A 25635-nucleotide genomic window follows, 5' to 3' on the forward strand; every position below is an offset into this window, starting at 1 on the left:
GGTGGGATTAAAGAGCTGAGGTCTACAGTGATAGGTGGGATGGGCTGAGAGTGGCTGAGAGGTGGGATTAAAGAGCTGAGGTCTACAGTGATAGGTGGGATGGGCTGAGAGTGGCTGAGAGGTGGGATTAAAGAGCTGAGGTCTACAGTGATAGGTGGGATGGGCTGAGAGTGGCTGAGAGGTGGGATTAAAGAGCTGAGGTCTACAGTGATAGGTGGGATGGGCTGAGAGTGGCTGAGAGGTGGGATTAAAGAGCTGAGGTCTACAGTGATAGGTGGGATGGGCTGAGAGTGGCTGACAGGTGGGATTAAAGAGCTGAGGTCTACAGTGATAGGTGGGATGGGCTGAGAGTGGCTGAGAGGTGGGATTAAAGAGCTGAGGTCTACAGTGATAGGTGGGATGGGCTGAGAGTGGCTGAGAGGTGGGATTAAAGAGCTGAGGTCTACAGTGATAGGTGGGATGGGCTGAGAGTGGCTGAGAGGTGGGATTAAAGAGCTGAGGTCTACAGTGATAGGTGGGATGGGCTGAGAGTGGCTGAGAGGTGGGATTAAAGAGCTGAGGTCTACAGTGATAGGTGGGATGGGCTGAGAGTGGCTGAGAGGTGGGATTAAAGAGCTGAGGTCTACAGTGATAGGTGGGATGGGCTGAGAGTGGCTGAGAGGTGGGATTAAAGAGCTGAGGTCTACAGTGATAGGTGGGATGGGCTGAGAGTGGCTGAGAGGTGGGATTAAAGAGCTGAGGTCTACAGTGATAGGTGGGATGGGCTGAGAGTGGCTGAGAGGTGGGATTAAAGAGCTGAGGTCTACAGTGATAGGTGGGATGGGCTGAGAGTGGCTGACAGGTGGGATTAAAGAGTTTATGTTTGGTAATGTGTTATTGTTAGGTGACTGCTTTATATAAAAGTACCATGTATGTAAAATGTGTTTGCAAAATGTATATGTAAAATGTATTTGTAAAATGTATATGTAGCAGAAAAGCTGTACAAAAATCAAAAAAAGATATCTGTCCTTCGAAGATAAAAGGACAATTTAAAAAAGAACAATTTCTCAAGCAAGAATGTTGCTTACACTGTCTGGGAGTGGTTTGAGTGGGGAGTGGAAAACTGAAAAATAGCTGTTATTGACAGGTTTGGAACTCTCTTTCTTATTGGTCTATTAACCAATTTACCGCTGGGTGATATCACCAGGCAGGCCAAAACTCCATCCCACCAAAACAGTCTTTCTGCCAGTCTTTTCAAATAGCTCTTACACTAAAATGGCATTATACTAATTTTAACAATTTCACAGTATTAATCAAATCACATCAAAGTTTATTGGGCACATACAGATTTGCAGATGTTATCGCAGGTGCAGCGCAATGCTTATGTTTATAGCTCCAACAGTGCAGTAATATCTATCAATACAATAACCCCAAAATATATATTTTTAATAATAATAATAATTAAGAATTATCAGAATGAACAATGTCAGAGTCTGGAATATATAAACTACCATTCAAAAGTTTGTGGTCACTTACAATTGTCCTTGTTTTTGAAAGAAAAACACTTTTTCTGTCCATTAAAATAATATCAAATTGATCAGAATTACAGTGTAGACATTGTTAATGTTGTAAATGACTATTGTAGCTGGAAACAGCAGATTATTTATGGAATATCTACATATGTGTATAGAGGCCCATTATCAGCAACCATCACTCCTGTGTTCCAATGGCACGTTGTGTTAGCTAATCCAAGTTTATCATTTTAAAAGACTAATTGATCATTCGAAAACCTTTTTGCAATTATGTTAGCACAGATGAAAACTGTTGTTCTGATTAAAGAAGCAATAAAACTGCCCTTCTTTTGACTAGTTGAGTATCTGGAGCATCAGCATTTGTCTCCTCGATTACAGGCACAAAATGGCCAGAAACAAAGACCTTTCTTCTGAAACTCAGTCTATTCTTGTTCTGAGAAATCTGAGAAATTGCCAAGGAACTGAAGATCTCGTACAACGCTGTGTACTACTCCCTTCACAGAACAGTGCAAACTTGCTCTAACCAGAATAGAAAGAGGAGTGGGATGCCCCGGTGCACAACTAAGCAAGAGAACAAGTACATTAGAGTGTCTAGTTTGAGAAACAGACGCCTCACAAGTCCTCAACTGGCAGCTTCATTAAATAGAACCCGCAAAACACCAGTCTCAACGTCAACAGTGTAGAGGCATCTCCGGGATGCTGGCCTTCTAGGCAGAGTTTCTCTGTCCAGTGTCTGTGTTCTTTTGCCCATCTTAATCTTTTATTTTTATTGGCCAGTCTGAGATATAGCTTTTTCTTTGCAACACTGCAAGGAGGCCAGCATCCCGGAGTCGCCTCTTCACTGTTGACGTTGAGACTGGTGTTTTGCAGGGTACTATTCCAGCCTCATAGTTTGGAAGTATATATACACAACTACTACTAATCATGTTTTTGACTGCACTGGGACTTTAATTAATTGCAGAAACACCACATGCTATTGAAGTAATGTTGGGGAAAGTCAGCATATTGATCATTTTTGTGTCAATGTCTGGATGGCAGTTGAGGCCATGCTCAGCTTGAGGCCATAACCAACATTTTTCTCCCAACAAACTACTATGCCAGTAAGGCCTCAAGCCAAGCAAGCAAGCTTATTATCTCCCTGAGAAGGCTGTGTGGAGGACATTTACCCCCCTATAGTGTTTATAACTCTATGTTTCCTGTAATGTTTATAACTCTACGTTTCCTATAGTGTTTATAACTCTGTTTTCTGTAATGTTTATAACTCTGTTTCCTGTAATGTTTATAACTCTATGTTTCCTGTAATGTTTATAACTCTATGTTTCCTGTAATGTTTATAACTCTATGTTTCCTGTAATGTTTATAACTCTATGTTTCCTGTAATGTTTATAACTCTATGTTTCCTGTAGTGTTTATAACTCTATGTTTCCTGTAATGTTTATAACTCTGTTTCCTGTAATGTTTATAACTCTGTTTCCTGTAGTGTTTATAACTCTATGTTTCCTGTAATGTTTATAACTCTATGTTTCCTATAGTGTTTATAACTCTATGTTTCCTGTAATGTTTATAACTCTACATTTCCTGTAATGTTTATAACTCTACATTTCCTGTAATGTTTATAACTCTACATTTCCTATAGTGTTTATAACTCTATGGTGGAGAACAAGAAGCAACACTGGGTAATGCACTCTTTCATATGGCACATTTGCTGGACGTCACTGAGCCTTTGAACATATATGCTCAGACAACAGGAGTTGTGAATATACGATTAATGGGGGGAAAACCTTAAGAACAGGGAAGGGTGTTGTGACTAGTGACACATCTGCATCGATTCCATGGAGTGACAATTTCTTTCATAAACACTGACAAAATTAATTCGTATTTTCAACACATTGTGATCTTCAATTACATCTTTACGATTTCTATTTACACTGAAGACATGAACAGTATGACTATAGCAATGAGGGGGGAAGAAAACAACAGAAGACAAAGTGTGTAATGTAGCAAAACACAATCATCTTTCGCTCTACACTCTGGTTAAGACCGATAGAATATCTGATCAGTGAAATGGGCTGGTGTCTTTACACCAGATGTCTGGGATAACCAGATTCATTTCCTCGTAATTCAAACCATCAGATGTGATCGTACAAGCTCTCTGTCTGCCGTGTGACTCTTTTCAGATATTCATACTAGGCATGAAAAAAAAAGCTAAATGCAATATCTGATTTGTTTGATTTGGTTTCTGTAGCAGAGATATTCAGTCATTTGGAGGAAATGAGGAGTAGGGATTGTAGAGGGAATTGTAGCTAAAACTTGGAGGGGATATTTAAATTAGTAGTCTATTGTAATACATGGACGTCTGATGAAGACCAACATAATGCCAATGGGGTCATATCAAGTACAACATACATGTTTAAAGGAATCATCAAATATTTTCTTCATGATTCACTTAATCAAGGAAGTTTTGAGGTCAGCTTATTGCCCAGTGAAAGTGACACAGTAAGTTAAGAAGCAACCAGAGGTAAAATTGAATTTTCAGTACTATAAGCCCATTACTTGATGCTCTCTCACAGGTTGCAATAGTAGAAGCAATATTTTCTGCCCTTTCATTCCACAGTAGTATCACTTCAAAACAGATAACAATGTTAGGTCAGAAAATCTAAACTTTTCATCATTGTGTCCAAAGACAAAGTCAGAGATAAGATGGTAAATCCAGTTAAGCTGTTCCCCTGGGTTTTAAAGTAACGGTGTTCAGTTGGGTTTTAAAGTAAAGGTGTTCAGTTGGGTTTTAAAGTAACGGTGTTCAGTTGGGTTTTAAAGTAACGGTGTTCAGTTGGGTTTTAAAGTAACAGTGTTCAGTTAGGTTTTAAAGTAACAGTGTTCAGTTTTGTTTTAAAGTAACGGTGTTCAGTTGGGTTTTAAAGTAAAGGTGTTCAGTTTTGTTTTAAATAAACCGTGTTCAGTTGGGTTTTAAAGTAACCGTGTTCAGTTGGGTTTTAAAGTAACCGTGTTCAGTTGGGTTTTAAAGTAAAGGTGTTCAGTTGGGTTTTAAAGTAACGGTGTTCAGTTGGGTTTTAAAGTAAAGGTGTTCAGTTTTGTTTTAAATAAACAGTGTTCAGTTGGGTTTTAAAGTAACAGTGTTCAGTTGGGTTTTAAGGAAACAGTGTTCGGTTGGGTTTTAAAGTAACAGTGTTCGGTTGGGTTTGGTTTTCAAAGAAACCGTGTTCGGTTGGGTTTTCAAAGTAACGGTGTTCGGTTGGGTTTTAAAGTAACGGCGTTCAGTTGGGTTTTAAAGTAACAGTGTTCAGTTGGGTTTTAAAGTAACAGTGTTCAGTTGGGTTTTAAAGTATCAGTGTTCAGTTGGGTTTTAAAGAAACGGCGCTCGGTTGGGTTTTAAAGTAACGGCGTTCAGTTGGGTTTTAAAAGAAACGGCGTTCGGTTGGGTTTTAAAGTAACGGCGTTCAGTTGGGTTTTAAAAGAAACCGCGTTCGGTTGGGTTTTAAAGTAACGGCGTTCAGTTGTGTTTTCAAAGAAACGGCGTTCAGTTGGGTGTTTAAAGTAACGGTGTTCGGTGCTAAATTTCATTTAGTTTGGCAGAAACTGTTAAAGTGATTTGTCGGCCTTAAACCTGTGCCAGTCTACCAAGCTCATGTGCCCCGCCATGTGCAGAGCGGGAGAAGAGATGAGGCGAAGAGATGAAGAAGGAGATGAAGCCAGCATGGGGGTCTGGCTAACGGTTCGGGATGGTCTATTAAATGTTTGGGCTTCTTTCCGTGACTGTTTCGATCGCATCCTTCCTCCACCATCCACCATTTACCCGCATTAGGATAAATATTTCTGGGTTCTTAAATTCACAAATGTGCTGGAGCTTAATAACCATTTAAGATGTGTGAAAGACTGACGGGAGTGTGGCGCCATAAAGGTGTGCATGGGAATATATGAGGGTAGGGTGAGGGAGGTGGATAATGCACACAGAGAGGAGCATGTACACAGATAAATAAATATTCATTATCTTCATCATCGTTCAACACATGCACACTTTAACCAATTAATACATTATGAGCCACACACCTCTTCAATCAGGTGCACCCCACAAATGTCGTCACACAGCTGGGTCTGAGGACAAATGTCCCCAGAGGGTCTCTTATGTCAACTCTTTCCCCGACGACAGTGGCCCTGTTTGAATACTTCAGAAATGCTTCCTTCCGGCCTCCCGGGTGGCGCAGTGGTCCAAGACACTGCATTGCAGTGCTAGCTGTGCCACAAGAGATTCTAGGTTCGAGTACAGGCTCTGTTGCAGCCGGCCACGACCGGGAGACACATGGGGTGACTGCTTTAGCGGCTCTCGACCTCCGCTCCTTCTCCTGACAGTTGAAAGTGCTGTGCCCAGTTGATAATCACCCAGATAATTGTGTCGAAACTGAACCGAAGCTAATTTCACACCTATAACAACAGTGTAACGGCGTACGTCTGTCGAAGGAGAGTCGGACCAAAATGCAGCGTGGTGGTTACTCATGTCTTTAATGAAACTAATGACGATACATGAAATAACTTATAAATATACAAAACAACAAACGGAACGTGAAAACCTAATTACAGCCTATCTGGTGAACACTACACAGAGACAGGAACAATCACCCATGAAATACACAGTGAAACCCCGGCTACCTAAATATGGTTCCCAATCAGAGACAACGAGAATCACCTGACTCTGATTGAGAACCGCCTCAGGCAGCCAAACCCCTACTCAGCCGCAATCCTAATGCCTACAAAACCCCAATACGAAACACAACATTTAAACCCATGTCACACCCTGGCCTGACCAAATATATAACGAAAACACAAAATACTATGACCAAGGCGTGACAGAACCCCCCCTAAGGTGCGGACTCCCGGACGCACCTCAAAACCATAGGGAGGGTCCGGGTGGGCGTCTGTCCATGGTGGCGGCTCCGGTTCGGGACGTGGACCCCACTCCATTAATGTCATAGTTCCTCCCCTTCGCGTCCTGGGATAATCCACATAACATTTAAACCCATGTCACACCCTGGCCTGACCAAATATATAACGAAAACACAAAATACTATGACCAAGGCGTGACAAACAGGTTAAATAAATGAAGTATGATGGGAGGGAGAAAGGTGGAGAGTGGGTGAGTTCATGAGCGAGGGGAAACAAACATTATGTAATCACCAGGTGAATGAAGAACAGCAGTCCAAGCAGTCTACTCTGGCCTACTTGGAGTACATAGTGAGAGCATGCGTAATTGAGAATATCTGAATGAAAACTACACAGATGGTGGGGAAGAAATTAATCATGAAATCTCTGATGTTTATTCTGTGTATTCTGAGCCTCAGCCTAAACCTAAACCTCCGATGCCTAAGCACAAAAAAGCCAGAACGGTGCGCACTGAGCAGGTGTCTGGGCTACCACCAAATTAAACGGTGAGACTGCTTATTAGCACTAAATGTCATCCCTGAGAGAGCAGGCCCTACATCTCAAGCAAAAAACTACATCAGCAACACACTCACCAGCTTTTGTTGTTTATGTGACAAAGGACATGCTCCAACTGATGCCATTGCGTGAAGACACACACCATGTAAGCACGAGCTGACAATAATTGACTATTTTTGACTGCTGTCATATCGACACTTACATTCGTTATAATGTCATTATTGCTTTTGTGCAGATTTTCACTATTTACAAAGCACACATGGCGCTTATAATGATGTTTTTATCATTTGACTGCGCATCGTCCATGCGTCTTGGTGTTAGTGTTTGTGTTTTTTGTTTTTACACATAGGCTACAGTAAACGAATGAATGAAATGAAAATGAATGAAAATGTTATTGTGTTACTTTCGTATTCTAATGTTACCTAAGACCTTCATAAACACAACCAAATTATTATTTTTGCGATGGCATTTATGAAATGTAATAATTACACTGTTAGAATTTTGCAGTCATAATGACTGCTCATTAGCTTGAAGGGGTGGGGCGCTCGAGGCCTAGAGGGTGAACCGATTTAGGGTTTTCACACTTGGTCCGTTTCAGCCAATTTTTGTGAACTCTTTTTGTACAGTATGAACACTCCACAACCGAACTGAGAACATCTCCAGAGGTGGTCTGAGTTTGGTTCACTTTTTTAGGGCAATGTGAACACAAAGCTCGGCAGGTTCACTTGTCATTATTCCAGCACCACACACTAGACTACTGCAACACTGTTTCCCATAACCTCTCACATTGGTGCCACAAAAGAGAGATGATGATGATGATGTGCAGGGGTGTATTCATTACGCAGATTCTGTTGCAAAACGTTTCTTAGACAGAAGCAGATGGAACGAAAAAGGGGAGGAACCTACCTGAATTTGTCCAAGAGAAACTCTCGTTTTAGTTGACTGTTTGGCTGATGATTACACCCCAGTTTCACAGAAAAAATGTGAAATAACCATAACCCTTCCCAAACCTTAACCCTTACCTTAACTATTTTAAACGTCAACTTCAATGGGGTGACGTCCCAAGGATACCAGATAGCAAGGACTTTGTACCCTATGTTGTGATTCTCACCAAATATGTTGTTGTCTTCTCACACTATTCATACCCCACAATCGAATTAAACGCTTATGAAGCTCTCTTAGCCTATAGATCACATATTGCAAACAAATAATCTGAACCTCGTGCCTGTATAAAACTCCACACATATTTTGGAATTTCTGTGCATTATTGACAATTGCTAATCAATATCCAAAAACAGCACGTTTCTTCCACAACCTGCACATCATCTTCTCTCTTTTGTGGCACCAATGTGAGGGGTTATGGCAGGGGAACCTGTGTTGCAGTAGTCTAGTGTGAGGGGTTATGGCAGGGGAACCTGTGTTGCAGTAGTCTAGTGTGAGGGGTTATGGCAGGGGAACCTGTGTTGCAGTAGTCTAGCGTGAGGGGTTATGGCAGGGGAACCTGTGTTGCAGTAGTCTAGCGTGAGGGGTTATGGCAGGGGAACCTGTGTTGCAGTAGTCTAGCGTGAAGGGTTATGTCAGTAGTCTAGTGTGAGGGGTTATGGCAGGGGAACCTGTGTTGCAGTAGTCTAGCGTGAGGGGTTATGTCAGTAGTCTAGTGTGAGGGGTTGTGGCAGGGGAAACTGTGTTGCAGTAGTCTGGTGTGAGGGATTATGGCAGGGGAAACAGTGTTGCAGTAGTCTGGTGTGAGGGGTTATGGCAGGGGAAACTGTGTTGCAGTAGTCTGGTGTGAGGGATTATGGCAGGGGAAACAGTGTTGCAGTAGTCTGGTGTGAGGGGTTATGGCAGGGGAAACTGTGTTGCAGTAGTCTGGTGTGAGGGATTATGGCAGGGGAAACTGTGTTGCAGTAGTCTGGTGTGAGGGATTATGGCAGGGGAAACAGTGTTGCAGTAGTCTAGTGTGAGGGGTTATGGCAGGGGAACCTGTGTTGCAGTAGTCTAGTGTGAGGGGTTATGGCAGGGGAACCTGTGTTGCAGTAGTCTAGTGTGAAGGGTTTATAGCAGGGGAAACAGTGTTGCAGTAGTCTGGTGTGAGGGATTATGGCAGGGGAACCTGTGTTGCAGTAGTCTAGTGTGAAGGGTTTATAGCAGGGAAACAGTGTTGCAGTAGTCTAGTGTGAGGGATTATGGCAGGGGAAACAGTGTTGCAGTAGTCTAGTGTGAGGGGTTATGGCAGGGGAACCTGTGTTGCAGTAGTCTAGTGTGAGGGGTTATGGCAGGGGAACCTGTGTTGCAGTAGTCTAGTGTGAGGGGTTATGGCAGGGGAACCTGTGTTGCAGTAGTCTAGTGTGAAGGGTTTATAGCAGGGGAAACAGTGTTGCAGTAGTCTAGCGTGAGGGGTTATGGCAGGGGAACCTGTGTTGCAGTAGTCTAGCGTGAGGGGTTATGTCAGTAGTCTAGTGTGAGGGGTTGTGGCAGGGGAAACTGTGTTGCAGTAGTCTGGTGTGAGGGATTATGGCAGGGGAAACAGTGTTGCAGTAGTCTGGTGTGAGGGATTATGGCAGGGGAAACAGTGTTGCAGTAGTCTAGTGTGAGGGATTATGGCAGGGGAAACAGTGTTGCAGTAGTCTAGTGTGAGGGGTTATGGCAGGGGAACCTGTGTTGCAGTAGTCTAGTGTGAGGGGTTATGGCAGGGGAACCTGTGTTGCAGTAGTCTAGTGTGAGGGGTTATGGCAGGGGAACCTGTGTTGCAGTAGTCTAGTGTGAAGGGTTTATAGCAGGGGAAACAGTGTTGCAGTAGTCTAGTGTGAGGGGTTATGGCAGGGGAACCTGTGTTGCAGTAGTCTAGCGTGAGGGGTTATGTCAGTAGTCTAGTGTGAGGGGTTGTGGCAGGGGAAACTGTGTTGCAGTAGTCTGGTGTGAGGGATTATGGCAGGGGAAACAGTGTTGCAGTAGTCTGGTGTGAGGGGTTATGGCAGGGGAAACTGTGTTGCAGTAGTCTGGTGTGAGGGATTATGGCAGGGGAAACAGTGTTGCAGTAGTCTGGTGTGAGGGGTTATGGCAGGGAAACTGTGTTGCAGTAGTCTGGTGTGAGGGATTATGGCAGGGGAAACTGTGTTGCAGTAGTCTGGTGTGAGGGATTATGGCAGGGGAAACAGTGTTGCAGTAGTCTGGTGTGAGGGGTTGTGGCAGGGGAAACAGTGTTGCAGTAGTCTAGTGTGAAGGGTTGTGGCAGGGGAAACAGTGTTGCAGTAGTCTGGTGTGAGGGATTATGGCAGGGGAAACAGTGTTGCAGTAGTCTAGTGTGAAGGGTTGTGGCAGGGGAAACAGTGTTGCAGTAGTCTAGTGTGAAGGGTTGTGGCAGGGGAAACAGTGTTGCAGTAGTCTGGTGTGAGGGGTTGTGGCAGGGGAAACAGTGTTGCAGTAGTCTAGTGTGAGGGGTTGTGGCAGGGGAAACAGTGTTGCAGTAGTCTAGTGTGAGGGATTATGGCAGGGGAAACAGTGTTGCAGTAGTCTAGTGTGAGGGGTTGTGGCAGGGGAAACGGTGTTGCAGTAGTCTAGAGTGAGGGGTTATGTCAGTAGTCTAGTGTGAGGGGTTATGGCAGGGGAAACAGTGTTGCAGTAGTCTAGTGTGAAGGGTTATAGCAGGGGAAACAGTGTTGCAGTAGTCTAGCGTGAGGGGTTATGGAAGGGGAAACAGTGTTGCAGTAGTCTAGTGTGAGGGATTATGGCAGGGGAAACAGTGTTGCAGTAGTCTAGTGTGAGGGGTTGTGGCAGGGGAAACTGTGTTGCAGTAGTCTGGTGTGAGGGATTATGGCAGGGGAAACAGTGTTGCAGTAGTCTGGTGTGAGGGGTTGTGGCAGGGGAAACAGTGTTGCAGTAGTCTAGTGTGAAGGGTTGTGGCAGGGGAAACAGTGTTGCAGTAGTCTGGTGTGAGGGATTATGGCAGGGGAAACAGTGTTGCAGTAGTCTAGTGTGAAGGGTTGTGGCAGGGGAAACAGTGTTGCAGTAGTCTAGTGTGAAGGGTTGTGGCAGGGGAAACAGTGTTGCAGTAGTCTGGTGTGAGGGATTATGGCAGGGGAAACAGTGTTGCAGTAGTCTAGTGTGAGGGGTTATGGCAGGGGAAACAGTGTTGCAGTAGTCTAGTGTGAGGGGTTGTGGCAGGGGAAACGGTGTTGCAGTAGTCTAGTGTGAGGGATTATGGCAGGGGAAACAGTGTTGCAGTAGTCTAGTGTGAAGGGTTGTGGCAGGGGAAACGGTGTTGCAGTAGTCTAGAGTGAGGGGTTATGTCAGTAGTCTAGTGTGAGGGATTATGGCAGGGGAAACAGTGTTGCAGTAGTCTAGTGTGAGGGGTTGTGGCAGGGGAAACGGTGTTGCAGTAGTCTAGAGTGAGGGATTATGGCAGGGGAAACGGTGTTGCAGTAGTCTAGTGTGAGGGGTTATGGCAGGGGAAACAGTGTTGCAGTAGTCTAGAGTGAGGGGTTATGTCAGTAGTCTAGTGTGAGGGGTTATGGCAGGGGAAACGGTGTTGCAGTAGTCTAGAGTGAGGGGTTATGTCAGTAGTCTAGTGTGAGGGATTATGGCAGGGGAAACAGTGTTGCAGTAGTCTAGTGTGAGGGGTTATGTCAGTAGTCTAGTGTGAGGGATTATGGCAGGGGAAACTGTGTTGCAGTAGTCTAGTGTGAGGGATTATGGCAGGGGAAACTGTGTTGCAGTAGTCTAGTGTGAGGGGTTATGGCAGGGGAAACTGTGTTGCAGTAGTCTAGTGTGAGGGATTATGGCAGGGGAAACTGTGTTGCAGTAGTCTAGTGTGAGGGATTATGGCAGGGGAAACTGTGTTGCAGTAGTCTAGTGTGAGGGGTTATGGAAGGGGAAACTGTGTTGCAGTAGTCTAGTGTGAGGGGTTATAGCAGGGGAAACTGTGTTGCAGTAGTCTAGTGTGAGGGGTTATGGAAGGGGAAACTGTGTTGCAGTAGTCTAGTGTGAGGGGTTATGGAAGGGGAAACTGTGTTGCAGTAGTCTAGTGTGAGGGGTTATAGCAGGGGAAACTGTGTTGCAGTAGTCTAGTGTGAGGGGTTATGGAAGGGGAAACTGTGTTGCAGTAGTCTAGTGTGAGGGATTATGGCAGGGGAAACTGTGTTGCAGTAGTCTAGTGTGAGGGATTATGGCAGGGGAAACGGTGTTGCAGTAGTCTAGTGTGAGGGGTTATGGAAGGGGAAACTGTGTTGCAGTAGTCTAGTGTGAGGGGTTATAGCAGGGGAACCTGTGTTGCAGTAGTCTAGTGTGAGGGATTATGGCAGGGGAAACTGTGTTGCAGTAGTCTAGTGTGAGGGATTATGGCAGGGGAAACTGTGTTGCAGTAGTCTAGTGTGAGGGATTATGGCAGGGGAAACTGTGTTGCAGTAGTCTAGTGTGAGGGGTTATGGCAGGGGAAACTGTGTTGCAGTAGTCTAGTGTGTGGCGAGGGAATAATGACAAGCGAACCTGGGGAGTTTACTTTTCACGTTGCCTTAAAAAAATGGAACCGGACCACGAAATTCAGGCTAATCGATGTCAGACCACCTCTTGAGTAGTGGAGGCTCCTCAGAGGAGGACCATCCCCCTCAGTGAATTACATACAAATACTGAAACATTCAAAAATGTATAATTTTTAGATAAAACTATACTTAATATATCAATGTCACCAAATAAGTTATTAAAACATGCTGATTTGTAAGGAAGATATACAGCAGCCTCAGAAGCACTCTATAGGGTAGCACCATTGTGTACCTGGAGAACAGCTAGCTTCTGTCCTCCTCCGGATACATTGACTTCAATACAAAACCTAGGAGGCTCATGGTTCTCACTCCCTTCCATATACTTACACAGTAATTATGACAACTTCCAGAGGACATCCTCCAACCTATCAGAGCCCTTGCAGCATGAACTGACATGTTGTCCATCCAATCAAAGGATAAGAGAATGAATCTAATACTGAAAGAACAAGCTACATCTAACTAGCACTGCAGTGTATAAAATGTGGTGAGTAGTTGACTCAGAGAGGAAAGACAATAGATGAACAGTTTTGAACAAATTAAATTCTTCCAAAATTAAGGAGAAGCAAGAGAAAGAGAGAGCTGTATTTGATTTTTTTTTATTTTACATTCACTTAGCTAGCAAATGCCGCTAGCTAGTTTAGCTTACTCATACACCCGGCTCAAACAGAGAGGGATACTATGTTAGCTAACTGGCTGGGGCTATCTAACACTGGAACTCTTCCAAGTCAAGGTAGCTTTTGGTTTTATTAATTTATTGTCACTGGGGCCTGCCGGTGTAACTGCTAAACTGCTTGCTGACTGTACACTGTACTGCATGATTGTAGAGGGCTTACTAACAAGTTAGTTCTAGTGGTTCTAGTTGACTATGATGTGACAACGATGTAGGCTGTGTGTAGCGGTTAGCAGTCATGATGGCTTGGAAATGTTACTTCGCCTGGTCATAGACAGCTGATGTGTGGTGCACTGAAGTCCACAAGCGAAGGGAAAAGGTGAGAGGAGGAGAGCACGTAGACAGTTGCGAGAAGGAATTATACAACGAGCAAAGTGATCATGCAGTTTTTATGTGGCTGCTATGAAAGTGAACTGTTTGCGTGTGATCAGGGGTGTATTCATTCCACGGATTCTGTTGAAAAACCTTTCTTAAACGGAAGCAAACGGAATTTGTCCAATAGAAACTCTCATTTGCAATTGTTGGACTAATGGACTAATGATTACACCCTAGATAAGCTAGATGCAGGCAAGGGTGTGCAAGGCAGTATGTGTCACTGTATGTCACCTTACTCAAAATTCTCTGGACCTGTGCACCTACGTTGTAAACCTTAATTTATAGGCTAGGTTGTTGCAACCTCATGATGGGTACAGGTCAAATTTGAGTATCATGTAGTCGCCTAAACCTATCAATGTTACATTGAGCTGGGTGAATGGAATATGAATGACAGTCATCCATTATGGTGTAATAGAAATAAGGCCATGCTGATCATGTAAAAAAATAATCCTCCCTCATCTTAAGCAGCACCGACCACCACTGCTCTCGAGATGGTCTCATTTCGGGTTCGCTTCATGGGGTCTTTTGAGGGGTCTGAGTTCCTGTTCACACTGCACAAAAAATTACGCAAACCGCACTGAGTTCTCAAAAATTGGCTGAAAGGGACCAAGTGTGAAAACACCCTAAGACAGCGGACGGAGGTTCCGAGACAATGTACACGTGAGTCCTCTAAAAGTCACTGTTGTCTCTGGAGAGGCAACAACTAACGTGGCGTGGCTGCCTGTTACACCCAATCTGAACACAACACTCTGTGCCACACATGTTCCCTCTCTGAGGATTTCAGAAGCATATTGCCTCATTAACACACACCAACGCGCAGTCACACCAACACAAAAGGAAAATGTTGTCCTTGTAATCCAATCATACTGCATCTGTGGCAGAATGTTCATGGATTGTAAAATAGTACATAAATTGTACGCTGTGTATGTCAATGTGTGTGCCTGTTTATTGTGTGTGTGCAAACATTTGTGTGTGTGTGTGTGTGTGTGTGTGCCCTCTCAAGGTTTAGACTGGAGGTCTGTTGGGATTTGGGTTGCTAATCGTGTTATAAGAGTCAGAGAAACATTCTGCTTTCCTTTGATAGGAAATAAAACTTGTAGCTATATTGGGATTCAAAAATGATACAACAAGGCTTAAATGACATTCTAGATTGTCGATTACTGCACACCAATCATTTTAACAAACGGAAGGCAACTGAAACCACAGAAAACCCATGTATTTCCCTCCCTTCAAACATAAAGAATAACACCTTATGGGCAATCTTGCCAGCCTGCCACTTGAGTTCTGTATGATTGCAGGGGTCAGTGTTCAGGGACAGAAAGAAGTACAGTACCTATTATAGGCCGGTAGTTGTATTTCACAGAGTTGGAGGCAGAGACAAAGGTATATAAGTGCTATAGTCAGTGACGGAAGGGGTCTAGTTCCTCCTATGATGACCTCAATGAGCTGTCAGTCAGTCAGTCAGTCAGTCAGCATGTAATTCAGTCAGCATGTCAGTCAGTCAGTCAAAATATCAATCAGTCAGCATGTCAGTCAGTCAGCATGTCAGTCAGTCAGAATGTTAGTCAGTGAGCATATCAGTCAGTCAGCATGTCACTCCTCAGTCACAGAACCCCCCCCATCCCACTTGTATTGATGTGGAGAATGTGCCATCCCAGTGATGGATCCATCTGTGACTTAGCTACAAGAGCAAGCAGCTAGTCATTGTGAGTAAAGAGAGAAGTTGAGAAAGTGAAAAATAAGTGATTGTCAGGACCCAGAGTTTTTTGCCCTGATGTTTGGCAGGGTAACATTCATCAACAACCTTCTGTTAGTGAGTGGGAGGAGACCTGCCAGCTCAAGTCATAACAGCATTCATAATGTCTTCTATGGAAACTCCCCACATGAAAAAATACTATAGTTCACTATGGTATAAATACTATAACATTCACAGTAGTGTTTTTGCAGACGAAAGTCTAATGTCCGAAAAAACACTACAGTGAATACTGTACTATTTGCTGTAGTATACTGTAGTACTATACCATAGCGTTTACAGTTAACTATAGTACAAATATTGTAGCAAAAGAAAACTGTAGTATATAATATATGTAAGGATCGACGCTGGTAGACAGAATACAGAACAGGAATAGCGTCTGGACAGGGGAAAAATCAATGCTGACATGGAACAAACTGAGGAGCACACAGATATAGAGGGTGTAATCAACAAGGTAATGGAGTCCAGGTGAGTTCAATATTGCGCAGCTGCACGTAATGATGGTGACAGGTATGCGTTATGAAGGGCAGCCTGGCGCCCTTGAGCACCAAAGAGGGAGAGCGGGAGCAGGCGTGATACTATAGTAATTAATGTAGTGTTTTTGCAGACTGTGGTATATTGTAGTATTTACTGTAGAGTTTTGGTGGACTGTAGTATTTATTGTAGTGTTTTGGTGGACTGTAGTATAATGTAGTATTTACTGTAGTGTTTTTGAGGACAATACTGTAGTATTTACTGTAGTGTTTTTGCGGACATTACTGTAGTATTTGTGTTTTACTGTATTTGATAGATGTGGAGGCTTTCTCCTTGAGAAAACCTACTAGAGAAATACTAAAAAAGCGCAACTTCCTTAACCTGTAGGTAGGTAGGACTTGGGTCTGAACGGATAGTTCAGAGGTTTTGCTCTAGTCTAATGCCTGTAGAGATATATGGTCTAAACTTGGCATGTAGGTTTCTATGTTGGGCAAACTGGGATATGGGGGAGGAGAATGGGCAGGGTATATGCAAATTAAATACTGTAGTGTTTACTATAATTTTAAAAGTGTTGTGTTTTTGCGGACATTACATTCATATTTACTACAATGTTTTTTGTGTGGATAATACTGTAGTATTTACTATAGTATTCTACAGTATACTACAATATTATATAGTAAGTACTACACATGTTACAGGAATACTACAGTTGCGTATGCTACAGTCTTCTACAGTTTACTACAGAATACTATAGTAAGTACTGTAGGATTCTATAGTCAGCTGTAGTATTTTTTTATGTGGGTCAGGTGTACAGATGGATCCACATGTCTTGTTTAAATGACTATATACTGCATTGAGCAGTACAGAATGGTGTCAGAATCACGAGGGGTAGGTTAAGAGGTGGAAGTAGTGATTTTGCTGCAGGATTATTTGCACAACTGGACTGCAGGTTGTGTAATATGTCCAGGGAGTTGGACTCCTATCTCCTGGAAAAACCTAATCCTTAATAAACACACCAAACTCAGTTAAAGCAAACACACATGTATTGGTCTTCAAGGAATCACTTTAAAGAAGCCAGAAGCAGATTAGAAAAAGCGGAGAAATCACTCAGCCCCATCATCCAATTGTTGTTTTGTGTTGTTGTGGATAGCTAATTAATCCACTAAATCTCCTTAAGCCTATTTTTATTAACCAATGGATTTTTTTATTTTATCAAATTTTTACCATTTGATCAAATAGCCCTCCAAACTCCCAGTAATGAGCAGTCTGTGAAAGCCAAGTGGGATTCCCTTTGTGAAAAGTTATGATTGGGCACACTGTGTAGGAGTTTGGAGGGAGGCAATGGGGAATTAGAAGTCAGGCCGGTACTGGCAACCCAAATGGACAGACAATGGGAGGGAGTCTAAGACCAGAAGAGGCAACGGCAGAGGGGAACAGTTTGTGTCAGAATCTGGTTTAGCGCTGCCAACTCAGGAAAACACATTGCCCCAGACGGAGGTTCAAGCCTCAGGTCTGCCCTGATGGCTGTCACTTTCACCTCTACATTTCCCCTCACAGCTGTCTCTAAAATATGAAAAGAGAAATTAAGAGAAAGGGGGGAACATTTCACACCTACAGTAGGAGCTGACAAGGTGATGATACCCTTTGGCATCTGGAACAGTACTCTAGTGCTGAAGCCTAAATTGGTCTATTGTATCTACCACTGGGTAAGTCACTACAGACTCAGTTACCTGCAAACTACTATGGAATAAAATTTGTGCTAATGGAAGGTGAATGTCTTGTGTGTTTTATGCCTTATGGTAGGCCATATAACTCATGCACACTTTCTCTTGGATACAGTTGGTTTGGTGGGCCCATGCATCAGATGAAAACTGGTGAGGGGGAACTGAAGAACTACTGTATTTCAGGATACTAAACCAGATAAATCTCTGGTAGAAAATATGCCGACATGGACAAAACATTAATAAAAACAACAAAGCAAGCCTACATGGTAATGTTTAAGGTTGCAAAGCTACCGGTAATTTACCAAAGTTACCGGATCTTCCGTAATTTTGGTAATTAACAGAAAATCTGTGGCAATCTATCAGAACTTTGGTAATTTATAACTTTGATAATATATACTTGAATAATTATTCAAAAATGTATTAATGTATAGTTTTAATTGTTTATATCTGCGTCCATATTGCCCATGAGTGTCTAGTAGATAGGCCTTATGGTTCAAGAGAAAATATCCTATTAATAATAAAAAATAATCTGATCAACAATTGCATGATTTTTTATTAACTCTGCAATTCTGCCAACTATTGACTTTTTTCACAATTGCCTCCAGTTTGACGCCAAAACACTGACAACTGAGATAGTAAAATAAATACAAAAGTGTGTACATTTATATAAAGGATATTTCATGCTAAAACCTTCATATTAAACACCAATGGTATTCATTAAGTTGATGGTTTATATTTGGAATAATGTTTTACAGCTTTGTCATTCATTTTTGGGGGAAAATCCCATTTTTAATTAATTTCATTTATTTGTTATGATAAGGCCACGAGAGATAATTACAGACACCTGTGATAATCTGAAGTACCCAAAAGGGCTACTAGATATTTTGAAATATCCCAAAATTCTGGTAGTTTTGTCACGCCCTGACCTGTTTCACCTGTTCCTGTGATTGTCTCCACCCCCTCCAGGTGTCGCTTATTTTCCCCAGTGTATTTATCCCTGTGTTTCCTGTCTCTCTGTGCCAGTTCGTCTTGTATGTTTAGTCAAGTCAACCAGTGTGTTTTTCCGTAGTCCTTTTCTATTCTCTTCTTATAGTCCTCCCGGTTCTGACCCCTGCCTGACTCTGGACTACTTTCCTGCCTGCCTGCCCTGACCTTGATTCTGCCTGCCCTTCGGTACATATTGGACTCTGGATCTGGTTTTGACCTTTTTGCCTGTCCATGACCATTCTCTTGCCTACCCCTTTGGATTAATAAACATTGTAAGACTCCAACCAATTGCCTCCTGTGTCAGCATCTGGATCTCGCCTTGTGCCTTGATAAGTTTAGTGGTAAACTTGGAAGTTTTCCAGTAATATACCTGCCCTTTTTCAAGCCTAATGAGTATTAGTGATAAAAATGCCATTAGTCACTTCCACATTGGATTTCACATCCAAATAATACAGATTTTCATACAGATTTATCAGGACAAGACAGCTAAATGATCCGAGACACTGAATACACAGTAGATTGAAATGTGGGGGGAAAGCTTCCTGTTTTGATTATGTACATTTGATAACAGACATATAAAAAATGAAAGTAATGGATTAAATGCATCCATTTTCTTCACACGGTTAAGAAAATTACTTAAGCTTCCCGGGTGGTGCAGTGGTCTAGGGCACTGCATTGCAGTGCTAGCTGTGCCACCAGAGACTCTGGGTTCGCGCCCAGGCTCTGTCGCAGCCGGCTGCGACCGGGAGGTCTGTGGGGCAACGCACAATTGACCTAGTGCCGTCCGGGTTAGGGAGGGTTTGGCTGGTAGGGATATCCTTGTCTCATCGCGCACCAGCGACTCCAGTGCGGCTTGGTTGGGTTGTGTTTCGGAGGACGCATGGCGATGAGACAAGATAGTAACTACTAACAATTGGATACCATGAAATTGGGGAGAAAAGGGGGTAACCCCCCCCCCCCCACCACCAAAAAATAAAGAAAATGACTTAAGCATCTGGTTGAATGTCAAAAGTAATCTTTCATCGAGTTCAAGCAAAACCTTCAAAAGTAACTTGTAATAATATATATTGGTATTTATATTGTTCGATATGGCTCCTCCTTAATATAAAACACATCAAGGGGATCTGTGAGCTAAACTATAAACTAATGGCCTATTGATTAGCTTTTCATGTAAATCTTCCCAAACAGAGCTTGAAGGTCATTCATTTCTTATTTTTTGTAAAAAGAAAAATATATATTTTTTCCAATTTAAAGTTCTTGTTTTTCAATCAACCAACAAAACACATTCCACATTCACAGATGTGACAGACTTAATAAAAAAATAATAAAAATATAATAAACATGATAAAAAATAATATATATTTATATATATAAAAACTTGCAGCAGCAATATCAAGGTTCTTATTAGCTATTTCCAGCCTTAGTTGAGATGACGAGCAAATAATTAGTTTTTACAGAACCTTACAAAACATGTATCTGCTCATTTCCTTAATCACCACATTCACTCTGTCCAATTTGAAATATAGTTGAGTAGTGGAGACCAGAGTCTATCAAACTTGGGCTGTCTCTTGCGGAGGTCATAAGTGAGCTTTTCAAGAAGGAGAAAGTCAACAATCTGGTCAATCCACATTTTAGAAGTATTAGAGGCCCACAATAGAGGCCCACAATAGGAGAATACATTTCTTAGCAAAGTATGTAATAGTCATAAACCCATTTTCTCTGTCAGGATCAAGAACAAAGTCCTGCTGGGCATTAAGAAGATAGAGACATGGGGTCATATCAAACTGTACATCTAGTATTTTCTGTGCAGCAGTTTGTATAGATTGCCAAAATCTGGCAATCTCTCTACAGCTCCAAAATACATGCATATAGGTTCCACTTTCAGAGGTACATCTTTTACAGTTCGGAGAAATGTCTGTTTTCATTCTGTTTTCATTCATTCTCATCCAGGCGCCCCGCGTTGACGGTTCTCTTGTTGTTGATGTCAGGCAAAGCATTTTCCAGGGTTGTCACCTTGCCCCCTATCGCACTGAGCTGAGAGTTAATGCCATCTAATTTGATGTTGAGTTCTGTACGTTGGGATCTCAGCTCAGAAATGATGCCTTCGACAGAGTGCGAGGTTGTCTTTTTGACAAAAGCTAAAGGAGTTTAACTTCTTGGATATAGGGGGCGCTCTTTTAATTTATGGATAAAAAACGTTCCCGTTTTAAACAAGATATTTTGTCACGAAAAGATGCTCGACTATGCATATAATTGACAGATTTGGAAAGAAAACACTCTGACGTTTCCAAAACTGCAAACGATATTGTCTGTGAGTGCCACAGAACTAATGCTACAGGCGAAACCAAGATCAAATTTCATACAGGAAGTGCCCCAGATTTTGAATGTGCTGTGTTCCAATGTCTCCTTATATGGCTGTGTATGGGTCACGAATGAGCTTAGACTTTCTGTCGTTTCCCCAAGGTGTCGACAGCATTGTGACGTATTTGTAGGCAAATCATTGGAAGATTGACCTTAAGAGACTACATCTACCAGGTGGCCGCTTGGTGTCCTCCGTTGCAATTATTGCGTAATCTCCAGCTGCGTGTATTTTTCCATTGCTTCGAGAAGAAACACAGCTGCCACGAATTATTTATCATCGAATAGATATGTGAAAAACACCTTGAGCATTGATTCTAAACAACGTTTGCCATGTTTCTGTCGATATTATGGAGTTAATTTGGTAAAAAGTTTGGCGTTGTAGAGACTGCATTTTACGGATTTTTTTCTTAGCCAAACGTGATGAACAAAACGGAGCGATTTCTCCTACACAAGTCATCTTTTTGGAAAAACTGAACATTTGCTATCTTCTTGAGAGTCTCCTCATTGAAAACATCCGAAGTTCTTCAAAGGTAAATGATTTTATTTGAATGCTTTTCTTGTTTTTGTGAAAATGTTGCCTGCTGAATGCTAGGCTTAATGCTATGCTAGCTATCAATACTCTTACAGAAATGCTTGTGTAGCTATGGTTGAAAAGCATATTTTGAAAATCTGAGATGACAGTGTTGTTAACAAAAGGCTAAGCTTGTGAGCCAATATATTTATTTCATTTCATTTGCGATTTTCATGAATAGTTAACATTGCGTTAATGTAATGTGCTTGAGGCTATGATTACGCTCCCGGATACAGGATTGCTCGACGCTAGAGGTTAAACTTGAAGTGGAGGTAAGGAAACTACTTGTGCGGAGCTCTTAGTTCATGCGGCCATCTCGTTCAAGGGTCACGTGATCCCCCGATTTTTAAATTGTTTAAATGTTTTATTTTATTGGCTGGCTTCCAGGTTAAATGGGCATTGTGTCAAGAAGCAGTGCAGCTTGGTTGGGTTGTGTTTCAGGGGATGCATGGCTCTCAACCTTCGCCACTCCCGAGTCCGTACGGGAGTTGCAGAGATGAGACAAGACTGTAACTACCAAGTGGATACCGCACACCAATGTGTAGGAGGAAACTACGTGCACCTGGCGACCGTGTCAGCGTGCACTGTGCCCGGCATGCCACAGGGGTCACTAGTGCTTGATGGGACAAGGATATCCCAGCCAGCCAAAACCTTCCCAAACCCGGACGACGCTGTACCAATTGTGTGCTGCGCCATGGGTCTCCCAGTCGCGGCCAGCTGCAACAGAGCCTGGACGCGAACCCAGAATCTCTAGTGGCACAGCTAGCACTGCAATCTGAAGGACATTCTGACTAGCTTCAGAAGAAAGAGTTCTATGGAAAATAAATGCCACTATGTGTGTCTGTGTTAAATGTCTTCACGGGTCCAACTGACCCGAAATTCCAAGATCCTAAATTTGGACTTTTATCTCGGCTCTGGGTCTGTTCTGATATAATTTCCACAGTCTCGGTTATGTGCAATTAAAATGGATTTACAGACATGAGCCAATTGGACCTGTTCTCTGATCATTTAATGTTTGTTTGATGAGAACTGTGCAAGCTTGTTATCTATGTCAGCTAATTGCAACTCAATAAAACGTATAGCTCATGTCCAGCTGACACTGGTTCCAGCTGCTCAACTCACGTGCATCTGCTGCTGAGGAGAGAGAAAGAGAGAGAGAGCAAGTAATAGGAGCCTTGTCCTAGGATACTGTTGATTGTGAAGATGGAGTTATTTTCATTGAAGTAAAACTAAAGTTAAGGAAGAATATTGTAATGGCCAACAATATTGCACAGCCAAATGGACTGTGTGCAAGTCACTGTTCAGGTTTGATGCAATTTTCAACCTTTCATTTATTTATTTTCGTATTTATTAGGAACTGTTTAGTCATTAATAGTAAAAAATTATTATTATTATAGGCCTGTTGTAAAATAAATAGCATTTGCCTATTGCTGTCATTTGTTGGGTAGGTCTACGGTAGGCAATCAACTTTGTTGATTGTAGCTGCAATATAGGCCTGTTCAAAACTGTTTTTGAGGATTTCATTCTGTTGAGCCATTTTCCTTGGCCAAATTAAGTTCCAGCTGTAATGTCGTGTATGCCGTAATATAAGAGAATTATCGATAGGCTGCCATCCGTTCTTCTTGCTAACGTGCAATCATTGGAAAACGAAAACGACCTACGATTAAGATTATCCTATCAACGGCACATAAAAAACTGTAATATCTTATGTTTCATAGAGACGTGGCTGAACGTTGATACGGATAACATAGACCTGGCGGGATTTCCCATGCACCAGCAGAACAGAGAAGCTACGTCTGGTAAGATGATGGGTGGGGGTGTGTGCATATTTGTCAATAACAGCTGGTGGGCCATGTCTAATATTAAAGAAGTCTTGAGGTATTGCTCACCTGACAGAGAGTACCTTATGATAAGCTGTAGACCACACTCTCTACCAAGAGAGTTCTCATCTATATTATTGCTCACCCAGAAGCGGCGGTCCGAGTTTCTGGGGACTTTCATGCAGGCAAACGTAAATCAGTTTTACCAAATCTTTACCAGCATGTCTCATGTGCAACCAAAGGAAAGAAAATCCTAGACCACCTTCATTCAACACACAGAGATGCATACAAAGCTCTCCACCGCCCTCCATTTGGAAAATCTGACCATAATTCTATCCTCCTGATCCCTACAAGCAAAAACTAAAGCAGGAAGTACCTGTGACTCGCTCAATATGGAAGTGATCAGATGACACTGATGCTACACTACAGGACTGTTTTGCAAGCACAGACTGGAAGATGTTCCAGGATTCATCCAATGGCATTGAGGAGTACACCACCTCAGTCACCGGCTTCATCAATAAGTGCATCGACGACGTCATCCCCACAGTGACCGTACGTACATATCCCAACCAAAAGCCATGGATTACAGGCAACATCCGCATCGAGCTAAAGGCTAGAACTGCCACTTTCAAGGAGTGGGAGACTAACCCAGACGCTTATAAGAAATCCTGCAATGGCCTTAGACAAACCATCAAACAAGCAAAGCGTCAATACAGGATTAACTTCTCTAGGGTTGGGGGGCAGCATGGAATTTGGGATGAAAAGCATGCCCAAATTAAACTGCCTTCTACTCAGGCTCAGAAGGCTCATATAATTAGTAGATTTGGATATAAAACACTCTAAAGTTTCCAAAACTGTTCAAATAATGTCCGTGAGTATAACAGAACTGATTTGGCAGGCGGAAACCTGAGAAAAATCCATTCAGGAAGTAGGATCTTTAGAAATTGTTTCAGGCTTGTATTCTGAAAAATTAGGGACTAAGAGCAGTCTGAATGAGTGGACCCTGCTGTGTCACAGAGCTTTTTCATGCGCGAGACCTACAGAGTTTACCTTTTATATTGACGACGTTATTGTCCGGTTGAAATTTGATCAATTATTTAGGCTAAAAACAACCCGAGGATTGAATATAAACATCGTTTGACATGTTTCTATGAACTTTACGGATACAATTTAGACTTTTTTTGTCTGCCTGTTTTGACTGCGTTTGAGCCTGTGGATTACTGAAGAAAACGCGCAAACAAAATGGAGGTTTTCGGGTATATAAAGAGAGACTTTATCGAACAAAAGGAACATTTATTGAATAAATGAATGTCTTCTGAGTGCAAACATATGAAGTTCATCAAAGGTAAATTATTAATTTTATCTCTATTTCTGACGTGATTTGTCTGCTGGGCTATGTTCTCAAATCATTGTAAGGTATGCTTTCGCCGTAAAGCATTTTTGAAATCTGACTCCGTGGTTGGATTCACAAGAAGTTAATATTTTTTTTATTTTACCCCTTTTTCTCCCCAATTTCATGGTATCCAATTGTTTTTAGTAGCTACTATCTTGTCTCATCGCTACAACTCCCGTACGGGAGAGACGAAGGCTGAAAGTCATGTGTCCTCCGATACACAACCCAACCAAGCTGCACTGCTTCTTAACACAGCGCGCATCCAACCCGGAAGCCAGCCGCACCAATGTGTCAGAGGAAACACTGTGTACCTGGCAACCTTGGTTAGCGCACACTGCGCCCGGCCCGCCACAGGAGTTGCTGGTGCGCGATGAGACAAGGACATCCCTACCGACTAAGCCCTCCCTAACCCGGATGACGCTAGGCCAATTGTGCGTTGCCCCACGGACCTCCCAGTCGCGGCCGGTTACGACAGAGCCGGTTACGACAGAGCCTGGGCGCTGCAGTACAGCGCCCTTAACCACTGCGCCATTCGGGAGGCCCTAGAAGTTCATCTTTAAACCTATGTAAAATAGTTGTATATTTTCTGAATTTTTATAATGACTATTTCTGTATTTGAATTTGCCGCTCTGCAATCTCACTAGATGTTGGCCAGGTGGGAAGCCAGCGTCCCACATACCCTAGAGTGGTTAAGATTGAATCCTACTACACCGGCTCTGACACTCGTCGGATGTGGCAGGGCTTGAAAACTATTACAGACTACAAAGGGAAACCCAGACGCGAGCTGCCCAGTGATGCGAGCCTACCACACGAGCTTTGTGCCTTTCATGCTCGCTTCGAGGCAAGCAACACTGAAACATGCACGAGAGAACCAGCTGTTCTGGATGACATTCACAAAGCCGTTGGGCAAGACAGATGACCAGAAATGGTACTAAAAGCATGCGCAGACCAACTGTCAAGTGTCTTCACTGTATTTTCAATCTCTCACAGACGTAGTCTGTAATACCT

At 42.7% G+C, this 25635-nt stretch overlaps 1 protein-coding gene and 1 non-coding gene across 7 annotated transcripts in view; both read right to left on the reverse strand.

Moving 5' to 3' along the window:
- The window catches only part of dpp6a (dipeptidyl-peptidase 6a), a 352637-nt gene that overhangs the window by 65081 nt on the left and 261921 nt on the right, over positions 1-25635 (reverse strand). The window lies entirely within an intron of this gene.
- On the reverse strand, positions 16092-16148 carry LOC118361810 (U7 small nuclear RNA). The gene has a single exon (XR_004821073.1). It is a non-coding gene; the product is annotated as a U7 small nuclear RNA (small nuclear RNA).

The sequence above is a fragment of the Oncorhynchus keta genome, chromosome 28 (assembly GCF_023373465.1).
Source record: "Oncorhynchus keta strain PuntledgeMale-10-30-2019 chromosome 28, Oket_V2, whole genome shotgun sequence".
NCBI classification, from domain to species: domain Eukaryota; kingdom Metazoa; phylum Chordata; class Actinopteri; order Salmoniformes; family Salmonidae; genus Oncorhynchus; species Oncorhynchus keta.